The sequence below is a fragment of the Oncorhynchus masou genome, chromosome 24, assembly GCF_036934945.1.
Source record: "Oncorhynchus masou masou isolate Uvic2021 chromosome 24, UVic_Omas_1.1, whole genome shotgun sequence".
NCBI classification, from domain to species: Eukaryota; Metazoa; Chordata; class Actinopteri; order Salmoniformes; family Salmonidae; genus Oncorhynchus; species Oncorhynchus masou.
In genome coordinates this window covers 40,973,495-40,988,665 of record NC_088235.1, presented here as the reverse complement: position 1 = coordinate 40,988,665, position 15,171 = coordinate 40,973,495, and positions in this window count along the sequence as shown.

Genomic DNA, 15,171 nt, shown 5'->3' with positions numbered 1-15,171 from the left:
CTGGCTCCAGGTGGTGGGGTGGCGGAGACAAGGCAATGAATAGCTGTCTCCAGGTCCTGATTGGCTCGCACCGACTGGCCGTTGGACTGGGGGTGAAAATTGGAGGACAGGCTGGCCTACAACTCAATGAGGGTGCGAGAACTGAGGACCGCGATCGGAGGCCATGTCTACCGGCATTCCATGGATCCAGAAAACATGCTGCACCATGAGCTGGGCCATCTCCTTGGCGGAGGGTAACTTTGGAAGGGGAATATAATGGGAGGCTTTGGAAAACCAAAAACGTTGTAGTACAAAGGCCAGGGTCCGACGGGAGCCAGGATGGCAGGCAAGTCTGGAGGAATGAGCCCAGTTCGGGACCAACATCTGGTTAGCCGGGGCCCTCCTGCGCCTTTGCTTCTCAGTTCATCGCCGCAGACAGGAATAAATATCAATCCGGGAAGAAGAAGGGTGTGGGTGTGTTTCATGATTAACTACTTAAATCAAATTTTAGACCTTGCAGTGAAATGCTTACTTATGAGCACCTAACTAACAATGCAGTTTTAAAAAATACAGATAAGAACAATAAATACATGTAACAAGTAATTAAAGAGCAGCAGTAAAATAACAATAGCGAGACTATATAAAGGGGGGTACCAGTACAGAGTCAATGTTTGGGGGGCACCGGTTAGTTGAGGTAATATGTACATGTAGGTAGAGTTATTAAAATTACTATAGACAAAAATAACAGAGAGTAGCAGCGGTGTAAAAGGGGGGGGGGGCAATCCAAATAGTCTGGGTAGCCATTTGATTAGTTGTTCAGGTGTCTTATGGCTTGGGGGTAGAAGCTGTTTAGAAGCCTCTTGGACCAAGATTTGGAGCTCCGGTATCGCTTACCGTGTGGTAGCAGAGAGGACAGTCTATGACTAGGGTGGCTTGTGTCTTTGACAATTTTTAGGGCCTTCCTCTGACACTGCCTCGTACAGAGGTCCTCGATGGTAAGAAGCTGGGCTCCAGTGATGTACTGGGCGGTTTGCACTACCCTCTGTAGTGCCCTGCGGTCGGAGGCCGAGCAGTTGAAATACCAGGCAGTGATGCAACCAGTCAGAATGCTCTCGATGATGCAGCTGTAGAACCTTTTGAGGTTCTGATTACCCATGCAAAATCTTTTCAGTTTCCTGAGGAGGAATAGGTTTTGTCGTACCCTCTTCACGACTGTCTTGGTGTGCTTGGACCATGTTAGTTTGTTGGGGAAGTGGATACCAAGGAACTTGAAGCTCTCAACCTGCTCCACTGCAACCCTGTCGATGAAAATGGGGGTGTGCTCGTTCCTCTTTTTCCTGCAGTCCACAATCATCTCTTTGTCTTGGTAACGTTGAGAGAGGTTGTTGTCTTGGCACCACACTACCAGGTCTCTTACCTCCTCCCTATAGGCTGTCTCATCGTTGTTGGTGATCAGGTAATCAGCAAACTTAATGATGGTCTTGGAGTCGTGCCTGGCCGTGCAGTCATGGGTGAACAGGGATTACAGGAGTGGACTGAGCACGCGCCCCTGAGGGGCCCCTGTGTTGAGGATCAGTGTGGTGGATATGTTGTATCCTACCCTTACCACCTGGGGGCGGCCCATCAGGAAGTCCAGGATCGAGTTGCTGAGGGAAATGTTTAGTCCCAGGGTCCTTAGCTTATTGACGAGCTTTGAGGGCACTATGGCGTTGAACGCTGAGCTGTAGTCAATGAATAGCATTCTAACATAGGTGTTTTTTTTGACCAGGTGGGAAAGTGTAGTGTGGAGTGCAATAGAGATGGCATCACCTATGGATCTGTTGGGGCGGTATGCAAATTGGAGTGGGTCTTTGGTTTCTGGGATAATGGTGTTGATGTGAGCCATGACCAGCCTTTGAAACCACTTCATGGCTACAGACGTGAGTGCTACTGGTCGGTAGTCATTTAGGCAGGTTACCTTAGAGTTCTTGGGCACAGGCACTATGGTGGTCTGCTTAAAACATGTTGGTATTACAGACTCAGACAGGGAGAGGTTGAAAATGTCAGTGAAGACACTTGCCAGTTGGTCAGTGCATGCTCGCAGTACACCTCCTAGTAATCCATCTGGCCCTGCGGCCTTGTGAATGTTGACCTGTTTAAAGGTCTTACTCACATTGGCTGTGGAGAGCTTGATCACATAGTCTTCTGGAACAGCTGGTGCTCTCATGCATGTTTCAGTGTTATTTGCCTCAAAGCGAGCATAGAATTTTTTTATTTTTTTTCACCTTAATTTAACCAGGGAGGCTAGTTGAGAAAAAGTTCTCATTTGCAACTGCGACCTGGCCAAGATAAAGCATGGCAGTGTGAACAGACAACAACACAGAGTTACACATGGAGTAAACAATGAACAAGTCAATAACACAGAAAGAAAGAGAGTCTATATACATTGTGTGCAAAAAGGCATGAGGAGGTAGGCGAATAATTACAATTTTGCAGATTAACACTGGAGTGATAAATGATCAGATGGTCATGTACAGGTAGAGATATTGGTGTGGAAAAGAGCAGAAAAGTAAATAAATATAAACATTATGGGGAAGAGGTAGGTAAAATTGGGTGGGCTATTTACCGATAGACTATGTACAGCTGCAGCGATCGGTTAGCTGCTCAGATAGCAGATGTTTGAAGTTGGTGAGGGAAGCCTTTCTCCAACTTCAGCGATTTTTGCAATTCATTCCAGTCACAGGCAGCAGAGAACTGGAACGAAAGGTGGCCAAATGAGGTGTTGGCTTTAGGGATGATCAGTGAGATACACCTGCTGGAGCGTGTGCTATGGGTGGGTGTTGCCATCGTGACCAGTGAACTGAGATAAGTTGGAGCTTTACCTAGCATGGACTTGTAGATGACCTGGAGCCAGTGGGTTTGGCGACGAATGTGTAGCGATGGCCAGCCGAGTAGAGCATACAGGTCGCAGTGGTGGGTGGTATAAGGTGCTTTAGTAACAAAACGGATGGCACTGTGATAAACTGCATCCAGTTTGCTGAGTAGAGTGTTGGAAGCTATTTTGTAGATGACATCACCGAAGTCGAGGATCGGTAGGATAGTCAGTTTTACTAGGGTAAGTTTGGCGGCGTGAGTGAAGGAGGCTTTGTTGCGGAATAGAAAGCCGACTCTAGATTTGATTTTAGATTGGAGATGTTTGATATGAGTCTGGAAGGAGAGTTTACAGTCTAGCCAGACACCTAGGTACTTATAGATGTCCACATATTCTAGGTCGGAACCATCCAGGGTGGTGATGCTAGTCGGGCGTGCGGGTGCAGGCAGCAAACGGTTGAAAAGCATGCATTTGGTTTTACTAGCGTTTAAGAGCAGTTGGAGGCCACGGAAGGAGTGTTGTATGGCATTGAAGCTCGTTTGGAGGTTAGATAGCACAGTGTCCAAGGACGGGCCGGAAGTATACAGAATGGTGTCGTCTGCGTAGAGGTGGATCAGGGAATCGCCCGCAGCAAGAGCAACATCATTGATATATACAGAGAAAAGAGTCGGCCCGAGAATTGAACCCTGTGGCACCCCCGTAGAGACTGCCAGAGGACCGGACAGCATGCCCTCCGATTTGACACACTGAACTCTGTCTGCAAAGTAGTTGGTGAACCAGGCAAGGCAGTCATCAGAAAAACCGAGGCTACTGAGTCTGCCGATAAGAATATGGTGATTGACAGAGTCGAATGCCTAGGCAAGGTCGATGAAGACGGCTGCACAGTACTGTCTTTTATCGATGGCGGTTATGATATCGTTTAGTACCTTGAGCGTCGCTGAGGTGCACCCGTGACCGGCTTGGAAACCAGATTGCACAGCGGAGAAGGTACGGTGGGATTCGAGATGGTCAGTGACCTGTTTGTTGACTTGGCTTTCAAAGACCTTAGAAAGGCAGGGCAGGATGGATATAGGTCTGTAACAGTTTGGGTCCAGGGTGTCTCCCCCTTTGAAGAGGGGGATGACTGCGGCAGCTTTCCAATCCTTGGGGATCTCAGACGATATGAAAGAGAGGTTGAACAGGCTGGTAATAGGGGTTGCGACAATGGCGGAGGATAGTTTCAGGAGTAGAGAGTCCAGATTGTCAAGCCCAGCTGATTTGCACGGGTCCAGGTTTTGCAGCTCTTTCAGAACATCTGTTATCTGGATTTGGGTAAAGGAGAACCTGGAAAGGCTTGGGCGAGTAGCTGCGGGGGGGGGGAGCTGTTGGCCGAGGTTGGAGTAGCCAGAAGGAAGGCATGGCCAGCCGTTGAGAAATGCTTGTTGAAGTTTTCGATAATCATGGATTTATTGGTGGTGACCGTGTTACCGAGCCTCAGTGCAGTGGGCAGCTGGGATGAGGTGCTCTTGTTCTCCATGGCCTTCACAGTGTCCCAGAACTTTTTGGAGTTAGAGCTACAGGATGCAAATTTCTGCCTGAAGAAGCTGGCCTTTGCTTTCCTGGCTGACTGTGTGTATTGGTTCCTGACTTCCCTGAACAGTTGCATATCACGGGGACTATTCGATGCTATTGCAGTCCGCCACAGAATGTTTTTGTGCTGGTCGAGGGCAGTCAGGTCTGGAGTGAACCAAGGGCTATATATGTTCTTAGTTCTGCATTTTTTGAATGGAGCATACTTATCTAAAATGGTGAGGAAGTTACTTTTAAAGAATGACCAGGCATCCTCAACTGACGGGATGAGGTCAATGTCCTTCCAGGATACCCGGGCTAGGTCGATTAGAAAGGCCTGCTCACAGAAGTGTTTTAAGGAGCGTTTGACAGTGATGAAGGGTGGTCGTTTGACTGCGGATCCGTAGCGGATGCAGGCAATAAGGCAGTGATCGCTGAGATCCTGGTTGAAGACAGCGGAGGTGTATTTGGAGGGCCAGTTGGTCAGGATGACGTCTATGAGGGTGCCCTTGTTTACAGATTTAGGGTTGTACCTGGTGGGTTCCTTGATGATTTGTGTGAGATTGAGGGCATCAAGCTTAGATTGTAGGACTGCCGGGGTGTTAAGCATATCCCAGTTTAGGTCACCTAACAGAACAAACTCTGAAGCTAGATGGGGGGCAATCAATTCACAAATGGTGTCCAGGGCACAGCTGGGCGCTGAGGGGGATCGTTAGCAGGCGGCAACAGTGAGAGACTTATTTCTGGAGAGAGTAATTTTTAAAATTAGTAGTTTGAACTGTTTGGGTATGGACCTGGAAAGTATGACATTACTTTGCAGGCTATCTCTGCAGTAGACTGCAACTCCTCCCCCTTTGGCAGTTCTATCTTGACGGAAAATGTTATAGTTGGGTATGGAAATCTCAGAATTTTTGGTGGCCTTCCTGAGCCAGGATTCAGACACGGCAAGGACATCAAGGTTAGCAGAGAGTGCTAAAGCAGTGAGTAAAAAAACTTAGGGAGGAGGCTTCTGATATTGACATGCATGAAACCAAGGCTTTTTCGATCACAGAAGTCAACAAATGAGGGTGCCTGGGGACATGCAGGGCTTGGGTTTACCTCCACATCACCCGCGGAACAGAGGAAGAGTAGTATGAGGGTGCGGCTAAAGGCTATCAAAACTGGTCGCCTCGAGCGTTGGGGACAAAGAATAAAAGGAGCAGATTTCTGGGCATGGTAGAATATATTCAGGGCATAATGCGCAGACAGGGGTATGGTGGGGTGCGGGTACAGCGGAGGTAAGCCCAGGCACTGGGTGATGATAAGAGAGGTTGTATCTCTGGACATGCTGGTTGTAATGGATGAGGTCAAATAGTTTAGCTCATCTGGTAGGCTTGTGTCACTGAGCAGCTCTTAACTGTGCTTCCCTTTGTAGTCTGTAATGGTCTGAAAGCCCTGCCACATCCGACAAGCGTTAGAGCCGGTGTAGTACTATTCAATCTTAGTCCTCTATTGACGCTTTGCCTGTTTGATGATTCGTTGGAGGGCATAGTGGGATTTCTTATAAGCTTCCGGGTCAGAATCCCGCTTCTTCAAATTGGCAGTTCTGGCCTTAAGCTCAGTGCGGATGTTGCCTGTAATCCATTGCTTCTGGTTGGGGTGTACGTACGGTCACTGAGGGGATGACGGCGTCATCGATGCACTTATTGATGAAGCCAATGACTGATGTTGTGTACTCCTCAATGCAATTGGAGGAATCCTGGAACATACTTCAGTCTGTGCTAGCAATCACAGTACTCATGGTGGGATTGTGATAACATACAGGAACTTAAGTCCTTGTGTTCACCCGGCCTAGAATACATCACAATCAAATGGCGACCATATTACCTCCCAAGAGACTTCTCTCCGGTTATAGTCACAGCCGTGTATATTACTGCAACGGCCCTCAAAGTACTTCACTGGACTTTATGCCAACTGGAAACCACATGTCTTGAGGCCGCATTTATTGTAGCTGGGGATTTGAACAAAGCAAATTTGAGGAAAACGCAACCAACATATTGACTGCAGTACTCGCGCTGCTAAAACACTCGACCACTGCTACTCCAACTTCCTGGATGCCTACAAGCCCCTCCCCCAAATCTGTTCACGATTCCATTTTGCTCCTCCCTTCCTGTAGGCAAACTCAAACAGGAAGTACCCATGCTAGGGAATATTCTATGCTGGTCTGACCAATCGAAATCCATGCTTCAAGATTGTTTTGATCACATGGGCTGAGATATGTTCCGGGTTGTATCTGAAAATAACATTGATGAGTATACTGATACGGTGACTAAGTTTATCAGGAAGTGTATAGGAGATGTTGTACCCACTGTGACTATTAAAACCTACCCTAATCAGAAACTGTGGATAGATGGCAGCATTCTGGCAAAACTGAAAGCTCGAACCACCGCATTTACCATGGAAAGGTGACTGGGATTTTGGCAGAATACAAACAGTGTAGTTATTCCCTCCGTAAGGCAATCAAACAGGCAAAACATCAATATAGAGACAAAGTGGAGTCGCAATTCAATGGCTCTGACACAAGTCGTATGTGGCAGGGTCTGACACCGAACACCGACTCCTTGCTTCTGGACAAGCTAAACACCTTCTTTTCCCGCATTGAGGATAACACAGTGCCACTGACGCGGCTCGCTCCCAAGGACTGTGGGCTCTCCTTCTCTATAGCCGACGTGAGTAAGACATTTAAGCGTGTTAACCCTCGCAAGACTGCCGGCCGAGACTACATCCCTAGCCGAGTCCGGGGAGAATGCGCAGACCAGCTGGCTGGAGTGTTTACGGACATATTCAATCTCTCCCTATCCTAGTCTGCTGTCCCCACACACATCAAGATGTCCATCATTGTTCCTGTACCCAAGAAAGCTAAGGTAACTGAACTAAATGACTATCGCCCTGTAGCATTCACTTCTGTCATCATGAAGTGCTTTGAGAGGCTAGTTAAGGATCATATCACCTCGACCTTACCTGACACCCTAGACCCACTTCAATTTGCTTACTGCCCCAATAGATCCACCTACGATGCAATCTCCATCACACTGCACACTGCCCTATCCAATCTGGACTAGAGGAATACCTATGTAAGAATGCTGTTCATTGCCTGTAGCTCAGCATTCAACACCATAGTACCCTCCAAGCTCATCATTAAGCGCAACACCCTGGGTCTGAACCCTGCCCTATGCAATTGGGTCCTGGACTTCCTGACAGGCCGCCCTGAAGGTAGGAAACAACATCTCCATTTCACTGATCCTCAACACTGGGGCATCACAAGGGTGCATACTCAGCCCCCTCCTGTATTCCCTGTTCACCCATGACTGCATGGCCACGCACGCCTCCAACTCAATCATCAAGTTTGCAGACGACACAACAGTAGTAGGATTGATTGCTAACAATAACGATACAGCTTACAGGGAGGAGGCGAGGCTCTGGGAGTGTTGTGCCAGGAAAATAACCTTTCACTCAATGTCACAAAATAAAAGAGATCATCGTGGACTTCAGGAAACAGTAGAGGGAGCAACCCCCTATCCACAGCAACGGGACTGCAGTGGAGAAGGTGGAAAGCTTAAAGTTCCGCTGCGTACACATCACTGACAAACTGAAATGGTCCATCCACACAGACAGTGTGGTGAGGAAGGAACAACAGCGCCTCTTCATCCTAAGGAAGCTGAAGAAATATGGCTTGGCACCTAAAACCCTCGAAAACTTTTACAGATGCACAATCGAGAGCCTCCTGTCGGGCTGTATCACCATCTGGTATGGCAACTGCACCGCCCGCAACACCAGGGCTCTCCAGAGGGTTGTGCGGTCTGCTCAACGCATCACTAGGGGCAAACTACCTGCCCTCCAGGACACCTACAGCACCCGGTGCCACAGGAAGGCCAAAAAGATCATCAAGGACAACAACCACAGCCACTGCCTGTTTACCCCGTTATCATCAAAAAGGTGAGGTCAGTACAGGTGCATCAAAGCTGGGACTGAGATATAGCTTCTATCTCAAGCCATCAGACGGTTCAATAGCAATCACTAAGACATTAGAGGCTGCTACCTTTATACATAGACTTGAAATCATTGGAGATAACTGAGGGGATTCGATGAGGAGAATGACAAACATACCCATAACATGATGCAGCCACCACTATGCTTGAAAATATGAAGAGTGGTACTCAGTGATGTATTGTGTTGGATTTGCCCCAAACATAACATTTTGTTTTCAGGACATGAAGTTAATTTCTTTGCCACATTTTCTGCAGTTTAACTTTAGTATGCATGATTTTTAATATTTGTATTCTGTACAGGCTTCCTTCTTTTCACTCTGTCATTTAGGTTAGTATTGTGGAGTAACTACAATGTTCTTGATCCATCCTCAGTTGTCTACTATCACAGCCATTAAACTCTGTTTTAGCCGTTTTAAAGTCACCATTGGCCTCGTGGTGAAATCCATGAGCAGTTTCCTTCCTCTCCAGCAACTGAGTTAGGAAGGACGACTGTATCTTTGTTATGACTGGGTGTATTGAAACACCATCCAAAGTGTAATTATTAACTTTAGTAAGCTCAAAGGGATATTTAATGTCTGCTTTTTTAAAATCCATCTACCAAAAGGTGCCCTTCTTTGTGAGGTATTCGAAAACCTCATTAGTCTTTGTGGTTGAATCTGTGTTTGAAATTCACTGCCCGAATGAGGGACCTTAAAGATAATTGTATGTTTGGGGTACAGAGATGAGGTAGTCATTCAAAAATCATGGTAAACTCTAGTATTCCACACAGAGTGGGTCCATGCAACGTATATAACAGAGTCCATGCAACTTATATAACCTGTTTAACTAATTTCTACTTCTGAACTTATTTTGGCTTGCAATAACAAAAGGGGTTGAATACTTAATGACGCAAGACATTTTAGCTTTTCATTTTTAATTAATTAGTAACAAAAATTCTAAAAACATAATCCTACTTTGACATTATGGTGTATTGTATGTAGACCAGTTGTCAGGACCCGGTTACGAACCTGGGTCTCCGGAGTGAGAAACAGTCACTTAACCAACTGAGCCACGAATAGTCAGCAGAACCCAGAAGATGAGGCAGACACAGCAGTACTTAAGACGGTGTATTTAATAAAGTAAAAAGGAGAAGTCCTTCAATACAAAATGGCAAATCCAAAAGGTGGTAGGTATAGCACAAAAAAGCCTCAAGAGATACTCAAAAAACAAAATTCCACAAGCGCGTCCACCGGAATCGACAAGAATACACAGAACACTAGGGCTGGGTGCTAACATACAAACACAGAGCACAGAACTGAGGGAAACTAAGGGTTTAAATACAATCAGGGAAACGAGGCACAGGTGCAAATAATAATGGGAATCAAGGGAAAAAACATAAGGTCAAAAAGCACAATGGGGGCATCTAGTGACCAAAACCCGGAACAACCCTGGCCAAATCCTGACACCAGTGACACAAAATATGTATTTAATAAATGTTAAATTCAGGCTGTAAGACAACAAAATGTGGAAAAAGTCAAGGGGTGTGAATACTTTCTGAAGGCACTGTTTGTGCATCAATTCAAAACACAACTGGATCTTTACTGACACCTGCTGGGTGAAGACAGACATGATTGGCATTCAGTCGGCCAAACAAAGCCGATTGGTGCAGTTATATTCTAAGGCTGCAGATCATTACAGAAACAGGGCCAGAGGGCCAGAGCTGAAAGGGGTGTGTAGAGGAGTTCAATGGATGCCCTTGGCTAACTTTAAATCAAAATAATTATCTTCTGTATAAAGCTTTGGTGAAGATAGGCCTAATCAGAATAAGATGGCAGTCAGAACATATGAATGCATTTGCTGCAGGGCTGGACTACCGCATTTGGGGACCCAGGGCACCAACCTCCAGGGCCCCCCCCCCCACCCCCCTTTAAGAAAACAGGTTGGGTGAGGGAGAATGAGACTGAGAGAGAATTTTGCTGTTTTTAAGCAAATTTCCTGCAATTCTACACATTTTGACTGACCAGGTGAATCCAGGTGAAAGCTATGATCCCATATTGATGTCACCTGTTACATCCACTTCAATCTGTGTGTAGATGAAGGGGAGGAGACAGGTTAAAGAAAGATTATTAAGCCTTAAAACGATTGAGACATGGATTGTGTATGTGTGCCATTCAGAGAGTGAATGGGCAAGACAAAATATTTAAGTGCCTTTGAACAGGGTATGGTAGGAAGTAAGAGTTGTAAGACTGCTGGGTTTTTCATGCTCGACAGTTTCCCATGTGTATCAAGAATGGTCCACCACCCAAACACATCCAGCCAACTTGACACAACTGTGGGAGTCATTGGAGTCAACATCAGTCAGCATCCCTGTGGTACGCTTTCAATACCCTGTAGTCCATGCCCTGATGAATTGAGGCTGTTCTGAGGGCAAAGGGGGGTGCAACTCAATATTAGTGGGGTGTTCCTAATGTTCTGTACACTAAGTGGATATCAAATATTACCCAACTACAAGTTGATGTGCAAATACTTTTAAGTCTAAATTTATTTTCAGGGCTAGGTTTTATTTAAATGTTACCACCCACCAGTATTGCATTGTTTATTAATCAGACGCACCTGCAAATTTCTTCCTCTTCAAGAGTTGTGACCTAAAATAGGTCAATAGGTCAAGTTTAACTTCTTTTTGAGCTAGTCTGTATGAAAAAAAAGATATTACCATTTTATAAATGGTCAAATTGCGTGCCATATTATTGCATTTTGGAACCCCACTCCCCTGTTACCTCAAGATGAATGGTTTTGACCATTCGAATCTACTGCAGATATCTACTGCAGCCCTCATTCTCCACATACAACATCCGTTCTGCCAGTCACTTTCTTTTAAAGGTCCCCAAAGCACACACATCCCTGGGTCGCTTGTATTTTCAGTTCGCTGCAGCTAGTGACTGGAACGAGCTGCAACAAACATTCATACTGGACGGTTTAATCTCAATCTCTTCATTCAAAGACTCAATCATGGACACTCTTACTGACAGTTGTGGTTACTTTGCATGATGTATTGTTGTCTCTACCTTCTTGCCCTTTGTGCTGTTATCTGTGCCGAATAATGTTTGTACCATGTCTTGTGCTGCTACCATGTTGTGCTGCTACCATGTAGTTGTCATGGTGCATTTCTGCCATGCTGTGTTGTCATGTGTTGCTGCCTTGCTATGTTGCTGTTTTAGGTCTCTCTTTATGTAGTGTTGTGTTGTCACCCTTAAATAAATATATGTCTTCATTGGGGCGGCAGGGTAACCTAGTGGTTAGAGCGTTGGACTGGTAACTGAAAAGTTGCAGGTTCAAATCCCTGAGCCGACAAGGTACACATCTGTCATTCTGCCCCTGAACAGGCAGTTAACCCACTGTTCCTAGGCCGTCATTGAAAATAAGAGTTTGTTCTTAACTGACTTGCCTAGTTAAATAAAGATTAAAAACATATTTTTTTAAACTACAGTGGAAATAACTTATGATGAACTTCACAGGATGGTGAAAGCACACAGTGATCTTGATGCTCTTTTCCAATAAATATTGAGGGTCTGATCTTGGTGACATGATGATCGATGCTTGACAAATAACCTTACTTTGCTACCTGACAACTTTACGGTTTTTACTTTTTCATTGCCATTTATATTTTTAGTTTTTGCCTTACTCAACTTTTTTTCATTTAACTTTTTCACTCCGGATGCTTTATCTGGACGTGGTTCGTCAGGACCTCCACCAGCCGAAGCTAAGTAGTAACATTAACATGATGCCTTCTAATTGCAGTCGCTGTACTCATAATATACAGGAGAACAATCGCTTTACGGCGAGGATAGCTGTGCTGCAAGCCCAGCTTCAGATGCAATCGTTAGGCAAGGGTAATTTCAGTGTAGGAAAGGATGAAACAGCGTCTGTGTCACCAGTAAGTACAGATGCCTACACCATCACTCCAGGACACCTACACCACCCGATGTTACAGGAAGGCCATAAAGATCATCAAGGACAACAACCACCCGAGCCACTGCCTGTTCACCCCGCTATCATCCAGAAGGCGAGGTCAGTACAGGTGCATCAAAGCTGGGACCGAGAGACTGAAAAACAGCTTCTATCTCAAGGCCATCAGACTGTTAAACAGCAACCACTAACATTGAGTGGCTGCTGCTAACACACTGACTCAACTCCAGCCACTTTAATAATGGGAATTGTTGGGAAATGATGTAAAATATATCACTAGCCACTTTAAACAATGCTACCTAATATAATGTTTACATACCCTACATTATTCATCTCATATGTATACGTATATACTGTACTCTATATCATCTACTGCATCTTTATGTCATACATGTATCACTAGCCACTTTAACTATGCCACTTTGTTTACATACTCATCTCATATGTATATACTGTACTCGATACCATCTACTATATCTTGCCTATGCTGCTCTGTACCATCACTCATTCATATATCTTTATGTACATATTCTTTATCCCCTTACACTTGTGTGTATAAGACAGTAGTTTTGGAATTGTTAGTTAGATTACTTGTTGGTTATTACTGTATTGTCGGAACTAGAAGCACAAGCATTTCGCTACACTCGCATTAACATCTGCTAGCCATATGTATGTGACAAATAAAATTTGATTTGATTTGATTTGATTTAACTCTGACAGAGTTCCAGAGTTCCTCAGTAGAGATGGGAGAACCACTCAGGAGGACAACCATTTCTGCAGCACTCCACCAATCACGCCTTTATGGTAGAGTGGCCAGACGGATCCCACTCCTCAGTAAAAGGCACATGACAGCCCACTTGGAGTTTGCCAAAAGGCACCTAAAGACTCTTCGACCATGAGAAACAAGATTCTCTGGTCTGATGAAACCAAGATTGAACTCTTTGGCATGAATGCTAAATGTCACGTCTGGAGGAAACCTGGCACCATCCCTATGGTGAAGCATGGTGGTGGCAACATCATGCTGTGGGGATGTTTTTCAGCGGCAGGGAATGGTGGGTCCCCCAGGACAGGGGGCTGAGGGCCTAGCAGGCCTGGAAAGGACCTGACAGGGCAGCGGATTTGGAACCTACTACTAAGACTGAAGACTGCAAGACAGGTATGGTGGGAGGCTGTAAAACCTAGCTGAGCAGGGAACTTATAGCTAAGCGCTAGGACAGGTGGCTGGGTTCCTAGTGGGACAGGAAACCCAGGGCCTAGAACTAGGGCAGGAGATTTGGCGTGTAGCCCTGAAGGAGCTGCCTGCTTGCCGACTGATCAACTGAGGCCAGAGGCTGCTGACCTAGTTGGGCAGTGAACTTATAGCTTGATGGAGCAGTGAACTGAGGGCCGACTAGAGTTGGAGACAGCGAAACTATAAGGTTGGAAGCCTAGTGCTGATAACTTTGGACCTGACAGAGAAAGCGACTCTGGACCTGCCAGGGAGGAAGGGAACTGTGTTAGACCTCTGCTTTAGCTGCAGGCTGTGGCTCCAACCTGGGGGGCTTGGGCTCTGGGCAAGGAACAGGGAGGGGCTCCTGAGGGATAACAGGTGGCGTCTTTGTGGCTGAAAGTTCCAGGATAGTAGACAGTTGAACCTTGGGCATCTGCCTCAACTAGCAGGGACTCCTCAAAGGGAGTAGAGGACTACTTTGAAACGGCAGCCAGAATAGTTCCCATGGCAGCGACTGACTGTGGCTCCACAACTGGAGAGGGAGTCTCCTTGAGGTTTTTAGTTTTACCTTTATTTTGCTAGGCAAGTCAGTTAAGAACAAATGCTTATTTTCATTGACGGCCTAGGAACAGTGGGTTAACTGCCTGTTCAGGGGCAGAACGACAGATTTGTACCTTGTCAGCTCGGGGATTTGAACTTGCAACCTTTCGGTTACTAGTCCAACGCTCTAACCACTAGGCTACCCTGCCGCCTCTGACGTGAGGTGCACGGGGTGGAGCCGTGGAGTACGTCCAAGTGCCATGATTGGTAGGAAATGAGATAGGTGACAGATCTGAAGGCCAGTCAGGTTCAGAAGGCCTTTTTTTTTTACAGCTGCTCTGAACGACCAGTTGAAAAATGGGGAGGGGTTGGGGGCTCAAAATGCACCACTGCTCTTGAAAATACACCACTCATTGCTTCAAGCTACAACCCGCCACACCCATCAAACAGAGGAAACATAGACTACCTGAAAGTTTGTTTAAAAACGCTGAATGATACTTTTGGGAAACATGTCATTCAGTACAACCCGCTATGCAACATAGCAAACGTTCAATTGAACTGAACAAACCCCAGAACTGACTTTCTCATAGTTGTTCTACAAAACAATGACCAAGTGTGGTTACTTTCTGAACTGATATAGTTAGACCAACAGTTTACAGTAATACAGAAATTATTGATATTTCAGTTGCGGTTGGGATATACTGACCAATTATCAGGAAAGTTTGGGATGTAATTTCCCTTAAAAATTCACCAGAAACAACATTTTCACAGTTATTTCTTTAAAAAAAGTAATGGCCCTGGACCCCCCTAGACAGGTGCTGACCCTGAAACCCACTGACCCAGACCGACCTTGAGTATAGCCGAGATGATGAGATTATCATGTTCAACAGTGTGACATTATTTTTATTTGTCAAACGGCAGCCAAGCATCGATCATCATGTCACCAAAGTAAGACTCTCAATATTTATTGAAAGGAGCATCAATCTCATCACTGTGTACTTTCACCATCCTGTGAAGTTAACCATAACTTATTTAATATGTAATAAACTGCATGCTTTTCATGATGTCAT